Here is a 22232-nt window from a genome sequence, read left to right on the forward strand (position 1 = left end):
GCAGCCAATTCAGGTAAGAGGGATGAGGAGATCAAGACTCATACAGATGAATAGTCTCCCATTAGGAGTCTTTGGCACTTTAGCATCCGTTTTAAATGCTGCATATGTAACTGCTTGTCCTCTGCTGGGACAGTATTTCAATATCAGATATACAGCACCGACTGACACAATTAAAGGAGGTTTACTCACCCATGTTACTTTAGTTAAAAATGTGCCTGAACTATTCTAAGTGGGATTCGGTCCTGGGGCTTTTAATTAGCTTGTTTGCTTCGAGACTATGGTACAGGTCAATATGGAGTATCACCAGACTTCTGTTAATCTCCACCTTATTTCTCCAGACAGGGCTTCTTGCTGACCCGGAGCTCATCAATTTGGCTGGCCTGGATGACCACCGAGACCCTGGGATCCATGTTATCTAAGCCCTCAGCGTGGGGGTGTCATGCACTTGAGACCTCATGCTTGTATGACAGGCATTTTCCTGACTGAGCCATCTTTCCAACCTGCTTTGGGGAGATTCTAACATCTATCCTAAATCTACTGCTGGGCTATGCTTGTCTGAATCTGTGAGTGGGAGTGCGTTTATATACACCAGTGTGGTGTTTGAACCATGCCTCTGCATAAAGTCTGCACACACATGAGCGTATGCACACTTATGGATTGCATGGGAGCAGAGAGAATGCGTTAAGAAAAACACCTGGGTCGCATCCCTTGGCAAGGAAGTGTGTGCTTGTAGACCTGGATGTGGGCCTAGCTCAGATGCATCTTCTGTCGTTTGAGCTCTCTGGAATTGCTGGTGAGTCATAACACCTGGCAGAACAGAACACCATGTAACAGTCTGGAAGAATAAAAGACGGTCTTAACAAAGATCTGTTTATTCTAGACTCTAAAGCAAGATCTAAAAAAAAAAAAATGGTAGAACTGCAAAAATGCCCCATACCCTTAAAGGATTCTCTTCAAGAGGAGAACATTCTAACACCTGAGCCTTTAAAGGGCGGAGCTGAAGAGCCAATCCTTTCCAAATGCCTCTGATAGCTTTTCTGAGATTCACCAAGTCCCCAAAGTCTGAAAGAAAGGCAGCCGGCAGCCCCTGAACAACCAGTGCTGGGGGGGGGTCCTGTTTATAAAGAGGAAAACTTTCATGAACACCAGTGACATGCTTGCACCCCAGCTGATAGAAAGTTTCCCCACATGCAAGGAAATGTACATTTTAAGCTTCAGGAGAGCAAAAGTACATCATGGCCTTAGCCAGCTTCATGCCTGACATGGGGAAACTTCTCCAGTTGCTGGTGATGCATCAGGGAGGTCTTGTTCTCATTCAGTTGCTAAGGTAGAAAATTAAGAAGTCGCTGCAGCTGAAGAGAATAACACTCCTCTCTAAAGTTTCATATGTGTAAAAATTCCCCTGAAGAATGAAAAAGAAAGTTATAAATGACTGGACTGCTGCCATCTCCCAGCTATTTCTGTATCTTCTGGTACAACACTTCCTGGTTATAAAGGTTTAAAAATAAGTGGAGACTTTTTCTTTCTCTTCAAAGATGCAGCTTTTGCTTTGAACCCCTGCAGAGCTAGCTCTGTAGTTCTTCTCCACAGACTGGCTTCAAAGGTCTGTTTCCTCCCCTGGAATTCACACAGACCTGTGAAGTGTGGTCCCTGCTGCTCCAAAGGTACTTCTGGAGCAGGGTTTCCTACTACAAATGGCAGCAGTCTTGAGGAGGGAGTTGGAGAGCACCCTAGATCAACTTTTATCAGTATTTGATAAACTTTCACTTGATAAATGTTTACTCACACGTTGTCATTCTGCCTAGCGGTGGGTTTTAGTAGGAAAGGAGGAAAAGCAGAGTCTTAGTCTTGCCCCCCTCTGATTGACAGACAGTCACGCTGAAAGTCACAGCAATTCCAACAGTCACAGGGGCAAGGGCATTTCTCTGTTCCATGGAGGGGAAGTAAGTGCTGTGAGACCCTTCATGGGGACAGTCAGGGACAGCTCTCAGAGAAGTGTGAAGGAAGGTGACTGAGCTTGGTGACCCAAAGGCAGGAGGTGGGGTAGGTAGCTGGTCCAGGAGTATCTGAAAGCCCCTGTAGCAGGAGAGAATAATAATAAGGCAGCCTCCAAGGAATTAGAAAGTGCCAACAATAGGGTAGCAGGAACGTGGAACAGAGGTAGATGCAGCCATTGGCTGGTTTAGATCATTCTGGCTTCTGGGTCAAGTGTGACAATTTATTTAGGGGTGAAGCTTAGAGTTTATGCAGTCAACCTGCATTTTTTTACATTGTTTTTTGAGTCAGGGTCTTTCTTAATAACTAGACTGGCTTTGAACTCATCTTCTACCTTTGCAGCCTGAGTCCTGGTCTTACAGGTGCGTGTAACTACATAAAGTTTGCTTTTGGATAACAACATTGCTCATCTTGGCTGAGTTCCATATCAGAGTGACAGGTTGATGATTTCTTCCTGCTGGTGGGGGTTACTCTGCTTTCCACTCAGCAGAGTAGAGCCAACAGTGCATGGAGATGGAAATTCTTCAGTCGGTGGAGACAGGGGCCCATGTCACCCTTCCCTTTCCCCACAGGTTGCCTCGTACTATCTCCCTTCAGCTCAAACAGCTTCCTGTTGCAGTTCGTGAAGGAGAGGCATCTTGGTGACAGTGATTGTCTATTCTATTTATTCAATGATACCTGTTGAGGGGCTGAGTCAATGATAACCTGTTGAGGGGCTGAGACCACTGCCCAGTAGTAAGGCTTTGCTTGTGGCTTAATGCTCTGGGCTTCATTCTCCACACTTGAGAGGGGGGGAATAAAGCTTTTTCTTAGTGATTGTTGGTTCACGATTGAAAAACGTTTTCAATGACTATAAAGACCCTGAGCTAAAAGCTTTGTCTTTGAACATTTTAAGTGTCTTTCCCTGTCTTCGGGTTTCATGTGATCTCTGAGTGCATGAGAGTAACCATTCTTACTGGTTTTTCCCTTTAGGCAGTGTGCAACTAACTCTGCTCTCGCGACTTTTCAGAAACGTACGTAATTTGCTTAGCTGACAGAGTTCTTGCTTTCCATATGACTTCTTCACACCATTTTAGTTGAGGTTACCCCTCCCCCTGGGCCTCCTCCCCATGCCTATCTTTCCACCGGCTTTCCTGTTTGAGTTCTCGTGACTTTTGAGATTTGGTTATTATGTGGTTCCAATATATCTTGCTCAGAGTTTTTTCAGGAATTTTTTTGGACCTGATAATTAGAAATTCTCATCAAATTTGTGAGAAACTAAAGAGACAGTTAATTCTTTGAGTATCTCCCATGCCATATCTATCCTTCTCATTTTTGTACAAGCCTTTGAATTATTTTGTGTTTGCTCACATCTCTCTGAAGCTCCACTCATTTTTTCCCTACATTTCTCTTTGTTTTTTTTAAGCGGGGATAATTTATATTGAATTGTCTTTCATTACTCTAATGTTTTCTGCTGAGTAGGGATTGACAGGCAATGTGGAAAAAAAAAAAAGAAAGAATAAACTGGCTTTCAACTGGAATGGATTGTCCTCTAGTTAGGATCATAAGGGGTAACGGTCTCTCCACCGGGGTAGAGAGGGTGTGTGAATGGCAGTGGGGTTGGGCTTCCGTAGGCAGAGGAAATTCTTGGGATGGAAGACTCTGTGAGTCTGTCCTCCTACAGTCTCAGCCTTGTAACCAACGGAGAGTGACGTGGTCTGGACAGGAGTGGGGAGCGGAATGGGTGATAGGGGTGTGGGGTGAGGCGGTCGATGGGTTGGATAGGGTTGGGGAGGGGTGGAGTGGGATGGGTTTTGGATGGGGTAGGGGTGGGGAAGGGTGGGGCAAGGTGGGTTGTGGATGGGGAGCAAGGATGTGTGTTCTTCTCAAGAGAAACAAGTTTTAGTTTAGGAGACTTCATGCAGAAGGTCATAGCCGACTGTGGACTTCCTGGAGCCCAGCAGTCATCAGGTGATCTTAACAATCAACGCTCCTACTTTCCTTAGACTTTTGACCCATTAGCCTTTCATTTTCTTTACAGTGTCTAACCTTTTAGTTCAATTTCAATTTAGAGATTTCAATTTTTGAATTTCCCATTTAGCTCCGTAGATGTCTAATTTTTAAGTCTCTGTTTTTCTGTTGAAGTCACCCCATCAGCTCACCCACCCTCTTCGTCTCTCCTCTAAGTCTCTGAACGTAGTTTAAACAGCTGTGTTGGTTGTTTCCTGTCATTTTGATGCAAACCTGTGTCTGTATGGGCAGAGGGAATCTTAATTGAGAAGAATGGCTCAGTAAGATGGGCCTGTGGGCATTTTCTTGACTAATGATTGATGTGGGAGAGCCTAGTTCACTGTGGGCAGTATCACTCCTGGGCAAACGGTCCCAGAGTGTATAAGAAAACAGGGTAAGTCATGAGAGGAAGTAAGTCAGTGTGCAGTATTCCCCAGTGGCTGCTTTAGTTTCTGCTGGTAGGTGCCTTCCTTGGCTTCTGCCAGTGATGGACTGTTTACCTGAAGTGTAAGGCTAAACAAGCCAATTCCTCTCCATGTTGGTTTTTGGCCGTGGTATTTAACACATCAATAGAAACCCTAATTAAGACAATAGCTCCCACAGGCCAGCTCATGTACTGGGATTATATCATGGTCCTCCTGCACACAGTAACATGGTGTGTAACAGGAGGCAAGAGAACCATTTTCTGGAGCCCCTCCTCTCCTTCAGCGTTTAAGTGGGTTCCTAGGATGAAAATGACGTTGCTAGGACATCACAGAAAACTCTTTAACCTGTGGTGCCAAGTTTGAAGGCTATTTTGAGTGATAGTTTAATAGCAGCCTTAATATTTTTTGTTTGTTTTTTGTTTTTTGTTTTTCGACACAGGGTTTCTCTGTATTGTTTTGGAGGCTGTCCTGGAACTCGCTCTGTAGACCAGGCTGGCTTCGAACTCACAGAGATCCACCTGCCTCTGCCTCCCGAGTGCTGGGATTAAAGGCATGCACCACCAACGCCCGTCTGCAGCCTTAATACTTTGCATAACATGACACAGAACAAAAGTCTAAGAGAATTGGAGATGGAGGACTTGTTGCAAGCTGAACGGCTACGTCCAAGTTCCCAATATTCATTAGTGAGGTCCCAAGCTTTCACAGAGCTGACAGCTTCAAGTATTAAGGCGGATCTCCATGTGAGCTCTTGCAATCTTCTCAGTCTGCCTCTGTCTTCCCCTGCATCCTGCCAGGGAAAATTCTATCCTTCTTAGTGTCCTAGAATTCCCTTTTCTTTCCAGGCTTACCATCCTCTTTGTGTACTTTACAAAGTGCCCCAAACAGGAATCTTGGGTGGATTTAGAGCTCATTCCCTGTGCTTCTCTTCTCTCAATGACTGCCATGCTGTTCACTCTCCATGGCTGAAAGTTCGTTTCACGCCTTATCTGCTTTAAAGTTACATCTATGTATTTTGGTGCGCGCATGCATCCGCGCACAAGCGTGCATGCGTGAGTGCGTGCATGCGTGCGTGCGTGCGTGCGTGCGTGTGTGTGTGTGTGTGTGTGTGTGTGTGTTTACTCATGGAAGTGTGTGCTCTGGTTCACCTGTGGAGGTCAGCAGCGGAGGAGTCAGAGAATAACTTGCAGTTTTCTCTTCCCACCGTGCGGAGCTTGTAGATCAAACACGGACTGTGTCAGGCTTCATGGCAAGTGCCTTTAACCACTGAGCCGTATATCATAGCTGCTTTTGTTCATTCTTGTAATTGTTTACCGTGGGAGGCAAGTCTAATTACCATTACCTTGTCAAGGGATGATGACAAATGGCTGTCTCCTCACTCTACAGGCGTACTGTTCAGCCGATTATTAGTTTTCAGAGGACACAGTTACTGTCAGGCAAGAGCAGGCAGGGAGGCATAACATTATGAAAACAAAGCCTATTCTTTGACAGCCATGGCATTTGAATTTGGCGTCATCATTACCGAATGGTGATCACGGCAGGCTATAACAGATTACCTGGTGATCAAGACCTATTCTGTTACTTCAATCTGATAATGCCTACTGCGGGCTCGGGTTTTGAATGCTTGTTCCCTGGCTGTTCGAGAAGCTTAATCTTCACTGTCAGCTTGACTGTATTTAGAATCACCATGGGAACACACCTCCCGACGGGTCTAGGAAGATGCTTCCAGAGAAGTTTAAGTGAAGGGGGAAGACCACCCAGCATGTGGGCAATAATACTGGCCTCCGTGCTGTGTTCTAGGGTTCACTGAAAAAGAGAAAATGGAGCTGCAGAGATGATGGCTTAGCAGGTAAGAGCATTGACTGTTCTTCCAGAGGATCTGGGTTCAATTCTCAGTACCCACATGGCAGCTCACAACTGTCTGTAACTCCAGTTCCAGGGGACCCGGCATGCTCATATGAACACACATGCAAGCAAAACACCAATGCACACGAAATAATAAAAAAAAAGATAATTGAAAAGAAAAAGAGAAAATAACAGCCAGGGTAATGATGGTGCTGTCTGGGGAGGCTATGGATGCTTTAGGAGACTGGACTCTCTGGCAGAAGTAGGTTACTAGGGGTGGGTCTTTGAAAGTTGTTGCCAGCCCCCTGGTTCCCACAGTGCTCTCTGCTTCTTGGTCCTCTGGGATGTGAGGATTCTGTATCCTGCAAACCATGGGCCACTCTGCCATACCTTCTCTGCCAGGATTGACTAAAACTCTGGGAAACTGTGTACCCAAATAACAATCTATTTTTTTTCCTCAAATGATGAAAGTTAATCTCTTTTTTTTCCTCTCCTTCTAAGAGGATGTCACAGTTCTGCCGTTTCAGTCACAAATGTACTCTGCATTTAAGAGTCAGGGAGATCCTTGGTGCCTTCTGTCAGTTCATGTTTTTTTATTGGTTCAATGAATTTCCTGGAGAGAGAGGAAAACATAAACCAATATTCTAGAAGAGTGGTGTGGGTCCTGTTCTTAATAATATCAGCCTTTGAGCTGATGACTGACTGATACCTTGTCTCAACCTAATTCCTAGTGCTGCTGCCAGCTCTAATGTCCAAGAGAACATCAGAACATGGCCAGTGTTCACCTTTCTAAAGAGGGTGATCAGAGTTTAAGGGAGTGCGTGCTGTTGACTGAGTCTGTAAGCATGCACGTATGTTCCTATATGTGTGTAGTGTGTTTCATCCCTGTGAACAAACATGTAGGCAGATGTTGTAAAAGTGGTGTGTGTGTGTGTGTGTGTGTGTGTGTGTGTGTGTGTTTGCAAATGTTTATTTCCTGGACATATTAAGAAATGTGTGGGCCTGGCAAGTTGACTCAGTGAGTAAAGGCACTTGCCACCAAGCTGGACAATCTGAATTTGACCCCTAGGACCCACATGGTAGAGCACATGCTTACCTGCCCACTCACTCAGTATAAATAGATGAATATAATACAATTTTTAAAAGAAGAAATATGTGTATTTAGCATTGTGGAATCTTTATGGGGTGTCCAATATCCAAGAATAAGAGCAGTACATGTAACATGGAGTAAAACTGTTGTATCAGTTGGTCATCAGGACTACAAAAGTTTGTGTGCTAGCTTCTCATTCAGATCCTGTGGTCACTTGTTAACATGTTCATCTATTAAAACCATGTCTCACTGTCTTTTCCTTCCTGGTTTTTAGGGACGAAATGCATTATCAGAACTTCAAGATAGTATGGAAATAAGATGTAGTGGCATCCTAGTTTCAAAACACTCAAAACCTCTTGTGTTATCATGCCCCCTCCTTTTCCTTCCTTCCTCCCTTCCTTTTCCTGAGACAGGGTCTCACTATGTAATTCTGGCTCTATAAATATCTGTTCGTGTTTTATGATAACCTTGGTCAGTTGGGAAGAGGCAGCAGCCAAGTCAGAGCAAGAAACAGAGGCACTGTTGTTGGAGTCAGCCCTTCAGAAGGAAGCACAGGTAGAGCATTGCCTATGCCTCCTGGAGTTTCACTCATGAGTTATTTCCCCAAGCACTTCCAGGAGGTTCAGGTCTGCAACGCTCCTGTACAGCTATTGGTTAGTCCAAACTAGCCTTCGGTTCACAAGGATGCATTCATAGAGCTGATAATACTCTCTCACTCTTCTTTTTCAGTGATGATTTATGTAACTCTTCCAACTAATTTAAATTTAATAAAACAAAAACTTCGCGTGTTGTTTTACTGAAGCAAGATTCATCATGTAGGAAAGAAACCACAGCAGTATTCAAGATTAGTGCAAAAGTGGCCGTAACTGTTGCTGGATTTAATTAAAAACAACAAATCATTTGGTCAGTGGTAATGGATGCTCCACACAGCCCATTGGCTATGCGGTGTTAGAAGACACCAGTGTTTCAATCTTAAAACACTTGACGAGACAATATCATTCATTGGGTAGATGGCTCTGCCTTCTCTTTATCCAGCATAGTGTCATTTGACAAAAGGATGGCTCTCCTCTGACACCGGGACAAAGAGAATCTGCTGCTCAAAGAAGAAATGTACCACGTCTCCTCTTAAGTGCACAGTCAGAAAGAACAGGAAGGCTGAGCATAAAAACAGAATAAACAGTGCGTTTTACAGATGAAGGCCAGTACCACAATGGCTTTGTGATCTGTGATGCCAGAGGCTTTGTTCCCCACTGCTCTCAAACACGGGAAAAAAGTGGGCTAAAATGAGTTGGGATTTGTGTGTATCTGTTCATGGGGAAGCACCATCCATAATTTGGGATTTCCAAAAGACACTGCTCCCCCCCTTCCCCCCTCCCCAGCCTGGCCCCACACTTCCCCTTTTAGTTGGCTCAGGGACAGCTTACAACCTGATTATCTTCAGATTTGGAGAGTGGAGACAAGCTCACCATGAATGAGCATGTTCGCTCATCCGTATAAAATGTCCATGAAGGGGACTTTTTCTTTTGAAATATACAAGATTTTTAAGCGATTACTTCTCTCTTTCCTTCCCTCCCTCCCCCTCCCCTGTCCCTCCCTCCCTCCCTCTCTCCTTTTCTCCTGTCCTCTCTCTCTCTGCTTCTTTATCTCTCTCCTTCTTCCTTCCTTCCTTCCTTCCTTCCTTCCTTCCTTCCTTCCTTCCTTCTTTCTTTTTCCTGAGACAGGGTCTCACTATGTAATTCTGGCTGTCCTGGAAATCACTATGTAAATGAAGCTTCCTCAGCTTCCTGAGTTTTCGGATTAACGGCACCTGGGGATGTCCTGGAAACCACAAGGTATACTCACATCTAATACTTTTTCTAAAAAATGCAAAGTAGTTTTTATACTACCAATATTTGCTTTATCAACTTATTTATTCATTTTAAAACAAATTTATTTATTTTACATTCCAGCCATGATTTCCCTTCCCTTCTCTCCTCCAAGTCCCTCCCCCTCAACCTCTCGCCCCCATTTCCCATCCCAATCCACTCCTCCTATATTTCCATTTAGGAAACAATTGCTTACTCCTCCTTTCCTGTTGTGTGTGTGACTTGTCATCTTTTAGATGTCAAACAAAGTAGACCTCCCCTTAAAGTAAATGGTAAAATTTTTCAAATGACATGTTCTTAGTGCTGACTCCTAAAACATCCTGTGAAACACATTGACCTTCATTGGCAGGGGGCTAGCCTCCTGAAAGGTCACCAGACAAAGAACTTATTAGCAGATTGTTCAAGATTATCATGGGAGCAAGACTACAGTACCCTAACCAACTCCTACATTGGCTGTAGGCAAGACAAGTTTTTTTCTTCCCATCTTGGCTGAAGTAGCCTGATAAAGGCCACTTGAAAATGCTGACCAGAACTAAGAAGTCACTTTTGTCTGGGGAAGACGGGGACTCTTTTCCATCTCACATCTCACTGTACTGTCTTCTGCACTCCCCACACCCAGCACAACTGGAGCATCCACCAAAGAACATCTACACCCCTAAAGCCACACATCCTGTGATGTCACTTGAGTCACCTCTGACTGCAGCCACTTGGAGCTGACAGTCCTAACCCTGTATACTCCGGCCAGGAATCAACAGGAGGACTTTGATGGCTACTCCCCCTCCCCACGGATACCAGGATGACTTACAAATGCAACTGAGGGAAGCATTGGAGCCACCTACCATAATCAAGAGGTCTTGTGTCCTGGCTAGCTCTATGCCAACTTGACACAAGCTAGGATCATTTGAAAGGAGGGAACCTTAATTGAAAAAGTGTTTCCATAAGACCCATCTGCAGGGCACTTTCTCAGTGACTAATGGGAGAGGGCACAGCCTATTAGGGTGGTGCTATCACTGGGTTGGTGGTCTTAGGTTCTATAAGAAAGTAGGCCAAGCAAGCCATGATGAGCAAGACAGTAAGCATTGTTCCTCCATAGCCTCTGCATCAGCTCCTGACTCCAGGTTTATGCCCTGTTCAAGGTCTTGTCCTGGTTTCTTTAATGATCTACTACAGTGTGGAAGTGTAAAACAAATAAGTCCTTTCTTCCTCAACTTGCTCTTTGGTCATGTGCTTTATCACAGCAATAGTAACCCTAACTAAGACAGCTGGGCACAAAGGACCAGTGCTCCTTTACACATGAATTTACTTTTTCCACCACAGAGCTCCTAAGCTGGAGAAACTATAGTGTTTCCTTTGCTGAGAAACATCAGACTGTGATCTAATGCAGTTCATCATTCAGACCTACAAGTCCTCTTGAGCTGAGTAGCAACAGGTTTTCCTGACTCTGTTTAATAGTGAAGAACACTACAGATGCATACAGACTAGACTGTATTGAAATGCTTATAAGAACACACCCCAGCAGCGACAGTAAATTCCAGTCTTCATTCCGGCATCAGTTGCCCAGGGAACATCACCCTGGGACCCTGATGATGCTTGGGAATTTCAGATGCTCAAGCATTACCAAGAACAAATCTTCAGAGGAACTCTAGGGACCTGAAAAGAATCCAGACAGATACTGAGAGGCTAAGTGAAGCATCCTACCTTCGTGCCCCCATCAACACAGAAACAGCTGAGAATCAGCAAATGGTTGCTGCCATCATTGTTGGTCAGGTCCCAGGAGACATCTAATACAAACTGCCAGAAGTTATGGGATTTCTTCTCTGGAATGGGTGGTGGCCAACTATTAGAGGTTGCAATAGAATTTTTCAACAATTGAGACCAAGAAGTCCAACAAGAGGCAGACTGAAAAATGAAAAAGAAGGCGGAATGCTTAGTGTCATCCCAGTGGAAGGACCAGGACACTCCCAGAAAGGTGTTCCATTAGTCCAGGGCCACAGTCAGAAAAGGGGCTGCCAAGTACTGTTTTGACTGGACATAAGATAAGGACAGAGCCAATGTACCTTTGCCTCCAAGAACTCTGAAAGAATGAATGCACCTAACAGCCAGAGAATTAGCACACAGTTCCTGGCCATAGTATTATCACACAATTCCTGAATGGAGAGTGAGAGGCTAGCTGATTAAGTGTACAAATATATGAGGTCTGTCTCAGTTGCTTTCACATTGCTGCGATAACATGACATGACCAAGGAAACTTACAAAGGCAAGTGCTGGGTTTGCCTTATTCTTTCAGAGGGCTAGAGATCATGATGTCAGAGGGAAGGAACAGTTCAGAACTCACACCTTGATCCACAACCATGCAAAGGAGACAGGAAGAAGACGATTGCATGAGTCATTTGAAACCTCAAAGCCTACTTCCAGTGACACACCTCCTCCAACAAGGCCACACCTCTTAAACCTTCCCAATCAGCGTCATCAACTAAGGACCAAGTATTGAAACATATGATCCTGTGGCAAGGGAATATTCTCATTCAAATTACCACATGGCATTCCCTGGTCCTCATGGGCTTATGGATACATCATAATGCAAACTGCATTTAGTCCAACTTCAAGAGTCCTCATAGATTTTTTTTTATCATCTCACCGCAGTTTTAAAAAAATGTAGCTTTTCCCCAGACTGAAGGCAATCTCTTAATTGTAGTCTCATGTAAAATAAAAAGCAAATTACATACTTCTAGCATACAATGGCAAAGAATGCAAACTATTGCTCCAAAGGGAAGGAACAGGAGCATAGTGAGGAAATACTGGACCAAAGCAAGACTCAGCAGGGCAGACTCCAAATCCTGTAGCTCTATGTCTGATGTCAAAGGGCTTAGACAGCGCTACTCTTCAGGCTTTCTGTCTGAAACATATTTCTCCTTCTTGGGGCAGTTCTAGTACTGGCATCCAGTTCACTTTGAATGCAGAGTCCCTGCGTTCCGCTATCTCTAACATCTTGTAGTCTCCAACACAATGAAGTCTTCACTTTCACACATCTACACAATGGTCTCTCAGGGCCTTCCCTCCCACCTGTCTTAGAGACTCTCTTTAACTAGGGAGGAGGAATGGACAACCCCATTGCTTGAGTGCTGTTCATGACTCTAAAGGTAGAACCGCCTGGACTTTGCCAAGTTTTACTACCAATTTGGAGTGAATCCTGGCACTCTTGAGTCACAATCATAGCAGCTATGACTTGCTGATGCATTTTAGGAGCATAAAACTTCTTAGATCTTTTTCTTTTTACAAGTTGGAAGCTTAGCTGAGCAAGGTCTTGCCTGGAGGGAAGCTTTCCCTTTATTCCTGTTTGGACAGGACCTCTCTTTAATCTTTTCATCACTTTCAGTACAACTTTTTGGTTCAATGTTAAATTTACCAATGCTCTTCTTTCTCTCTAAACTGTATATCCTGTATTTCCTGTTGCCATACTTGAACTTTTTAATTATAGATCCACACAAGAGTGAATACTAATAACCGTGGGACAGAGTCAATATTAGGCTGCCTTGATTTGTCCAATAAAATTAGTCCATTGCTTTTAAATTTCGCCTCAGGGAAATTTTTTAGAACAAGGGCAAAAGGAAGCTACGTTCTTTGCCAGAACATCACAAGACAGGCCCCATTCTTAGTTGCTCATTTGTTCTCTTCTGAAACCCTTAGAGTTGACCCTCCACAGTTCACATAGCTCTCAGAACTACTGTCTTCCAAGTTCCTACTAGAATGGCCTGTTGAGCTCTGATTGCATAATTCAACTTCCTTCCTACTCCAAAGTCCTAGAGTCTTCCATATTCCTCTAAGGAAAACCCCACACTGTCAGGTCCATCACAGCAACTTCTGTCTTAGCTACTTTTTTGTTGCTGTGCTAAAGTACCATGACCAAGGAAATGTATAAAATGAAGTGTTTAGTTTGACTTATGGGTTTAGAGGGTTAGGACCTATGAAGGTAGAGTGAAGGAGTGTCTGAAACCTTACATTTTTATCACAACTCTGTGTGTGGGGAGGGGGGGCTCAGGCTTGTACAACTTAGTTTTTGAAACCTCAAAGCCTGCTCCCAGTGACACACCTCCTCAACAAGGACTCGTCTTCTAATCCTTTTCAAACAGTTCCAACAACTAGAGACCAGGTATTCAAATACAGGACCTTATGGGGGCCATTGTCATTCATACAACTACAGGTCCCTGAAGATGACTTTACTGGTTTGACTGATAGGAAAGTTTGAGGAAGAATAAGAAAAATAGGACTCATGTTGAACTCTAAGAGCCTACTGTTCAAATGACTGTAAGGGTTGCCTGGCTTCCTAGTAGATACCATGGAAGAACTTCCTGTGGGGCCCTAACATATAAACCTCCTCTTATGGTAACAGACTGTCAGAATGTCATTGTGGGAACTATATGGAGCCAAGACCATTGACCATTTTTAGTGCCTCAATAGTGCAATTTAGGTGGCCATTAAGCCAGTCACAATTTTTTTTTTTTTTGCCATTCACAAACTTTTATATCACCGTGACTGTCCTGTGGCTTTAATGGATCAGGATGAGTGGGAAAGCTGAATGACCAACTCCCGAAGCCAAGGACCCCTTACAATAAAATAATGAAGGAAGTATGGTCACTTGTTTAAGTGTGAAAAGTACTGGGAACAATTCCCAAAACAAGGACTTCCCAAACAAAAAGAGCAACTTTTCTCGGCGTCCATAACAGAAAGGCTTGGCATTGATAACAGAGGGAAGCAATTTCCTGGACAGGCCCTGTTCAATACAATGCTTTTCATGCTCAGAATGGCCAGTGGGTATGCCACCTGGGCAGAGGACATGGCATTATGTCAGCAGAATAGCAAGTTAAGCCCACTCCCAATCACCTAGATGAGTTCGAGTGATTACGTGAGTCTGTTCCTTGGAGTTTTCTTGATGGGGCTTCACCTGAACAGAAGGAACAGCTCCAAGAAGTTTTAAAAGATACTTGATGAGAAACCACTCTCTGCACACCAATGATTATCCCAAAGGACTCTTCCTAGCATGCCAGGGAGGATGCCTTCCTGTCTGCCTGCTTGTTTTCAGCACCTGTTATTATTTTGCTGTGTCTTCCTTGTGGTGTCTTCAGACTTCCAGGTCCCACCTTCCACTGCAAGCTGCTGAAGAATCCTACCGCAGTGTCAGGCTCTACAGACACCCACACTTGGGTGTAAGGGGAAGCACGCGGGTGCTGAGAGGTTACAGCAAGGGGTTACGGCTAGAGGAGGCAGGACGTAGAGGGAGCTCCCATGGCTGAAGCAGGAGAACCATGGATTTCAGGCCAGCCAAGAAGATGCAGCCAGGTGTGTCAAATCAAAACAAAACAAGCCATGCTCAACCAACGTGTTTCTTTCCCGGGAGATTTGCAAGTGTCTCCACACAGCACACGTTCAATGACCCATCTCTTGGACAACTCTGAAATTCTCATCAGGCCCTAAAAACAGAAGCTTTGGTGCTCCCCAAAGGTCTTCCTGAAACAGCGCATTTTAATGTAAGATTTTAAAGTTATTCTTTGGCAATTTCGCCCACGTGCATAGTGTGCTTTGAACGTATCTGCTCCCTCCCACTGTACCCATGAAACGCACTGTAGAAGAATTTCTATGAAGCTGAACTGCCTGGCCGCCAACGCAGCCTCAGGCAGTCTCTGCACCTGGTCACCCTTTCTCAGCACAAAGCATGCCCTTCCCTGTTTTTCTTAGTAATTATTTTGAATTGAACACTGGACCTTGCCAGAAGTAAGAGTTCAAGCAATCACAGAAACTGCAGTAAATACAGAACATATAACCAATTTATGAGCTTATGGGTATTCCCCGGGTGGCGATTAGTTGCGACCATTTGTAGTGCTTTAAATGCATTACTTTTCAAGACTCCTAAAATTAATTGTATTTCAAGCGATTCGTCATCTCAGGCTGTCAATTACCTTTTGTTTCTACAAATCTTTTGTGGATAAAGATATTTTGAAGCTGCTAGGAAATGGAAGGATCAGCGTCCCATTATTTTCGCATTAATAATCATATTTTAAATTATCTGGATTCTCTCCCTGAGGAAGACACTGATTGTTCTCAAATTATAAATGTCTACAATAGTCTTCTCCCTCTGCACAAGCCAGCTAGAGAGAGATACTTTCCATGAAATTTTGTAACACAAATGTCTCCCAAGGCAACAGCAGAGACAAATTGTGATGAGAGCCAAAGAATTATTGGATAAGTGGGTTCAGAGGCTGAGCAAGATGGGTTGGATTTTTTACTTATAAAATTTGATATTGTTAGGTGGAAAATTGAATAGGAAAATGGCACCATGTCTCTCTCTCCTCATCAGACACATCTGCACATAGAGAAGAGTTATTAACCCTGTTTCTAGCTTCTGTCATGAAGCGCTCCAGTGTTCCCTGCATGCAATGTTCCCTGCTTGCTCTGGGCAACCTCTTACCAAGTTTCCATGTCCCTGATTCCTTTACTATCCATCCCGTCTCATCTCATCACCTGTAATTCCCTTGTTGGAGGGGGCTTATTTAGGGTGGTGACGTGTGAGCTTCTCAGTACAAACATCAATCCAAGGCCCACACTCCAAACTACCTCTATGGGAACTCACTCTCTGAACCACTGCTTTCCTGGTCTGTTTCCCTCAGAGCCAGGTTTTGAGCAAATAAGGGAAGTTGTGGTGCTATGTTATTTATCATTTAATAAAAATTTCCTGAAATATCAGAATGCGAGGCCAGCCACACTTGTTAGCTGCAGAAGCTAGGCAGTGGTGGCACGCACCTTTAATTCCAGGACTCAGGATGGATCTCTGTGAATTCAAGGCCACCCAGTGCTATCAGTCTACAGGATTGGCAGAGCCTTTAATCACAGCCCTAGAGAGGTGTATAAAAGACAGGAACCCAGTGTCTCTGGCAGCACTCTGAGATTTACTCTCCAGCTGTGCTGAAGAGAGGCATCAGTCAGAGACTTGCTGGAGAGCTCCTGGAGACAATCAGCCCTTTCAGCCTGAGACAGAGATAAGAACTAGTGGTTTGCCTGCTTAGCTTTTCTGATCTTCAGCTTGATGCTCGAACCCCAGTGTCAGTCTCTGGGTTTTTATTTACCATGTTACAGGAAGTCTTCTGTCCAGAGGCCACTAAGGCTATTCAGACTGTCCATCCCGAATCTACATGCGCTGTCTTACCATAAGCACAAACAGAGAAACTGAGCTTAACGTGGGGGTAAGGCCATGATTTCTCAAACTTACAACCAGTGATGTATTTCCTTCAGCAAGACCACACCACCTTCTGAAACAGTGCCACCAAGTGGGTACCAGGGATCTAAATATCTGAGCCCTGTAGGGGACATGTCTCATTCAAGCCAACCATTATGTAGCTGGAAAGTATTATAAAGCCCTGTATGCTGTAATGGGAAACACTCATGAGAACAGATGGAATAAAGCAGAGAATGGATAAGGACAATTCAGAAGATAATAGTTGATATGAAAATACCGAGGAGACTCTAGGCATAACACATGTTGAAGAGTCTCAATTAAGGTACGTAGCGGGCCACTGGTGTGTTTGTGGCTATGGCGCTACCATACTTCACAACGATCTGAGGCTAAGGGCTAAGGATGTAAAATGAAGACAAAGACAGTGGCTCATTCTTACAAGGAGAATGATGTTTGTTCTTACAAGGGTGGAGCCTTAAATACCAAAGGCAGGCCTGGTGGAAAATCCCCAACGTGGAAGCCTACACTCCCAGGGCCCTCCGGCAAAGGGTGGGCCAAAAAACAGGAATTAGCATTTAGACAAAGAATGGATGTAACACAGGAACTTGCTGCAGGCATTACTGAGAGGAGGGGGGGGGATGAGAAGTGTTTTGCTAGAAGCCCCTAGTACAAGCAGTCAGCAGAGCCCCCGTGGGGGAAGGGTGCAACAAGGGTACATGTCCACCCCTTCCCAGCAACACACCTATTCCTATGCCCCAAACCCTGAGATTGGTTGCTAGGGACCAGTAGCTAGGGACCAGTACCTTCTCTTGGCCTGTACCTTTCCTTTGAGAGTCACATGATAGCTACCCACTGGACACAAGAGCCTCTCTAGCCACTGTACTTGAAACCTTAGCTGGGGCTGAAAGATAAGAGGAAGACAGAAAAGGAGATACAAATAGGGAAGGAAGAAGTCAGATTTTCTCCGTTTGAAGAATGGTGTGATTTAATACATAAAACACCTTAAAGCCTCCACCAGAAGATTTCTGCTGATGATTTAGCAAAGTGTCAGGATACAAAATTAACACACAGATGTCAGTAGCCTTCCTGTATACAAATGACAAACACACTGAGAAAGAAATCAGTGAAGCAATATTATTTCCAACACCCTCAAAATTTTCTTAGAATAAACCTAACCAATGAAGTAAAAGACTTGTACAATAAAAATTTTAAGACACTGAAAAATTAAATTGAAGAAGATACCAAAAGATGGGAAGACCTCCCATGCTCATGACTGGTAGAATTAATCTTATAGAGAAGACCATACTTGAAAAGTAATCCACAGATTCAATGGAATTTCCAGTGTAATTCCAACATAATTCCTCACAGAAATGGAAAAATAACATTAAATTTCATATGGAAGCACAAAACAGCCAGGATAGAAAAAATCCTGAACATTAAAACACAGTAATAAACCTGCTAGAGGTATCACCATGCCAGATGTCAACTTATACTGCTGAGCTATAGTAATAAAAACAGCAAGAAATTGATATGAAAACAAATACATTGATTAATGGGAAAGAACTGAGGATTCTTACAAAAGCCAGAACTTCCACAGACACCTGTCTTTTGACGAAAAAAAGGTCAACAGCACACATGGAGAAAGACAGTATTTGTCTTTACCAAATAGTACTGGTCAAACTAGGTAGCTATGTGTAAAAGTATAACTAGGTCCCTATCTCTCACCATTCAAAACCATAACTCCAAGTAGATTAAGAACCTCAACATACAACCTGGTTCCCTGAATCTTATAGAGAAAAATGTATGCAATACACTTGAACTTTCTGAACAGGACACCAATAACACAGGCATTAATATTAATCAGTGAATAAATTAATTAAATAATTAATAAATTAATGAAGGGACCTCATAAAACTAAAAGAGCTTCTGTACAGCAAAGGATACCATCATTTGGATGATGGGCAGCCTATGCAGTGGTGAATAACACTAGGAATTATGCATCTGACAGAGTTAGCATCTCGAACATATAAAGACCTAAAAAATAAAAGTAGCCCCAAACATCAAGAAAACAAAACACAAAACAAAATCCAGTAAAGAGTTAAGAAATGCGGAATGGTATTAAACAAAGAATTCTCAAAGAAGCAATGCAAACAACTAGGAAACATTTAAAAGATCTTCTATATCATCAGTTATGATAGAAATACAAATTAAACCTATGTTTAGATTTTATCTTGCCCCAGCCAAAACTGCTAAGATGAGAGAGAGAGACAGAGACAGAGACAGAGAGAGACAGGGAGAGAGAGAGGTTGGCATGGATGTGGGGGACTGGAGGTGCTTTTTCATTGCTACTAGAAGTACAAATTGTGCACCATGTAAATTCTGTGTGGACATTCTTCCAAAAGCTGGAACCAGATCCAATTATATCACTTTTAGGCACATACTCCCCCCCAACTCTATATTCTACCATAGAGATACCCGCTCATCCATAGTTATTGAAGCTTACTCACAATAGCCAGGAAATGGAAGGAGCCTAGATGGCTGTAACCTAATGTATGGATAATGACATTGTTCAGTTGTTAAGAAAATGAAATTATAAAATTGAGAGGCCAATGGATGGAACCAGAAATAATCATTCTGAGTTAGTCCAGACCCAGAAAGACAAGCATTAATGGTTTCTCTCAAATTGTTGACATTATATTTGAATTTTTAGATATATATATATATGCTCCATTTGGAATAACCGTAGAGGTCAAGAAATTATTCAGTGTCACATGAGTGGATTTCAAGGGAGAGGAGACTGAGTGGTATAAACGGTCAAAGGGGAATAATGGAACAGAGAAGGTTAAATTAAGTGGAGGATGGGAGGTAGTGTAGAGGAAGGAATATAGGGAAGAAAACCTAATACTGAGGACATTTTATAAAAGTTGCATGGAAACACACTACTTCTGAATGCCCCCCCACACATGTTTAAAGAGTTTGCATGGAGTTATCCTACAACAAGGCAACAGTGCTCCTACTAGACATCACAGGTTTACAAATAAAAAGCCCAGAGGAAGGAATAAGTTACCCCTGTTGTAATTATTGGCTAGTGAGGTCCCATAGACCCACAAGAACTGTAGGCTATTGTCAATGCTCTTGGTTACCCTCCAAACCCTATTGCTGAGTCATAGACTATGGAAACCTCAAACTGGTACTAACCTGGAAGCTTCCCTCTTCCTGGTTACCCTGCATACTTTGTTTGCTTTTCCTGACAGTTCTCCCTCCCACCCTTCCCCCTGCTCCCCTCACCTCCTCCAAATCCACCCGCAATCCACTCCTCCCGATTAGTAAGGGCTCCCACGAGGAGTCAAAAGAGTCTGGCACATTAAGTTGGGGCAGGACCAAGCCCCTCCTCAGACAGGGGAGTTCTTAAGGTCATGCTAATCCGTATGTGTTGTATAATTGTACATGGTGGTTAAATGTGGTGAGTGTTGACAATATAATATGGAATGAGAGGAAAAACACTGGGAACACTCCTTATGTGGTATCTATACTCTGTGAATCGGGATGGTGTTAGAAGGTGCATTACATGAATTATAGGTAAGTGTGTATTACTTTAGCACAACGGAAAGTATGCCACTGTGTTTAACAACATTGAGAGCAAAGATCACACAGAGGAGACCGTGCTAAGAGCCGGATAGAGAGAGTCAAGTGTCACATGATCTCACTCAGCTGTGAAATCCAACAAAAGTAAAAACATTGCCGATAAGGGTATTTGTATGTTGAACCACTTCTCCAAGCAGACACAACAGTCCTCAACCTATACACAAGAATGGAACATCAAAACAATGAAACAAAAGCAAACAATGCAGAAAGACCCAGTGCCAACACCCCTTCTAGTAACTGTAAAACAAAACAAAATGCAGGAAATGAGCAACATCTGCAGTCCAGAGGACTACATGGCTCTTGGGGAGCCTCAGACATGTCTGTAGGAGTTACTGTTGCCTCAGATTTTCATGGCATCTTTTCTGTGCACAAGCTTGTTTAGATGCACGCACACTTAAAACCTTTACATTACAATTGCCTACGGCACTCAGTGCAGTAACATGCTATATTGGTGTGTCGCTTAGAAGCAGTAGGCTGTTACATACCATGTATGGGTATTGTAAGGGCTCCTGCCTGGTGAGTATATGAACACTCTATGATGTTTGCCCAGTGCTGAGGTTGCTGACTGGTATTTCTCAGAGTGCATTCATCTTTCATTAATGCATGGCTGCTGAAAAGAGTAGCATCATCAGTCAGGTGGCTTTGATTGACACCTACATATTTTATGCAACAAGAAAGCATACTCTTCTTAAATGCACATAGAAAATTCACTAAGATAAATCACATTTGGGGCCATGATATGCATCTGTGAAAACAGAATCATATAAAGGACTCTAGGTTGCAGTGAAATTGCATTTGGCATCAGTAGCAACAAGATAGTTATCAAATAGTTTAAAATCGAAACATATCTTAAAACCACAGTGGTCAATGAAAAAGTTGGATGAGATCGTTAAGAAAAACATTCTGCAGTATTTGAAAAGGAAACTAAGTCTCTCAGAAGCAAGGCTCATAGAGGAATATACCCCTGTGCACACACATACTAAAATCAAAATACTTAAAACTAGTTTAAGAAAACTAGTTTAAGAAAAAAAAAAGAATCACAACACCTAAGGCAAAGAAAGGAATATAAATCATAAAAGTCAGCTCAGTCGTCAATAAAAGTACAGAGGAAACAGTACCAGTTGTGACCCTAGTCAAATCTGGTTTTGTAAAAAGATCAGTAAATCAATAAACCTTTGTAGGCCAGGCATTAAAAAAAAAGAAAAACAAAAATAAATCAAATTGAAAAGCCAGAGAAAATACAGATCACCCATATGGAAATAAAAAATGAGGCTATCAATGTTATTCTATGGAAATCAGATTGACAATAATAAAACATTGCGAATAACTTTGTCTAAGAAGCTGATAAGCTAGGTGAAATGGAAGAATTTTCCTAAACCACCTAATCTCACACAAAGTGGTAAATTTAATACAGATGAACCTTCAGAAAACTCAATGTATACAGTCTACCTATGTATGGTATGTGTTAACTGTATTATATTGATTTAAGAAATTACATCATAATAATCTTCTGAAACCTAAAAACATGTCGGAATCTGCTCCCTTTTCTTCCATCATTCCTCCCTCTGTCTGTGTAGCTCAGGCTGGTTTCAAAATTTTTAGCCTCATGTTTCAGTTTCCATAGTCCTGGGGTTACCAGTGTGTAACCACTATGCCTGGCCTGAATGGTTTTATTGGTAATTTCTATCACACATTTGAGAAAGAATGGCATGGATTTTCTCCAGTGTCTTCTGGAAAACAGAAGCAATGGGATAGTCTCTTATTAGTTTCCAACCTCGCCACCTGTGGTTTTCCCACAATACCGAAACATGCTAGCATCCATCACTGGGATATCCACGGCACTGAAATGTGTTACAAGGAAGGAGTACCACACACAGCAATTTTCCTGAACGTAGGTGCAAATCCTTCAACAAAGCACTAATGTGTTGATGTGTTGAATGCACAATGCATAATGATAGTTACATTTCAGATCCACTAGAACATATCCAAGTATCCAAGAGAGTGCCCACATCAATAAACAACTTATGCAAATAATCCCATCAACCAGCAGAGAAATAAGAAAAAAATACATGAACATGTCAATTAGCATAGAATAAAACACAGGACAAAAATAAATAAATAAATAAAGCCTGTTCATGAGGAGACTGCCCAGCAAA

This window comes from Mesocricetus auratus, unplaced genomic scaffold, assembly GCF_017639785.1.
Source record: "Mesocricetus auratus isolate SY011 unplaced genomic scaffold, BCM_Maur_2.0 Super-Scaffold_100030, whole genome shotgun sequence".
Lineage (NCBI taxonomy): Eukaryota > Metazoa > Chordata > Mammalia > Rodentia > Cricetidae > Mesocricetus > Mesocricetus auratus.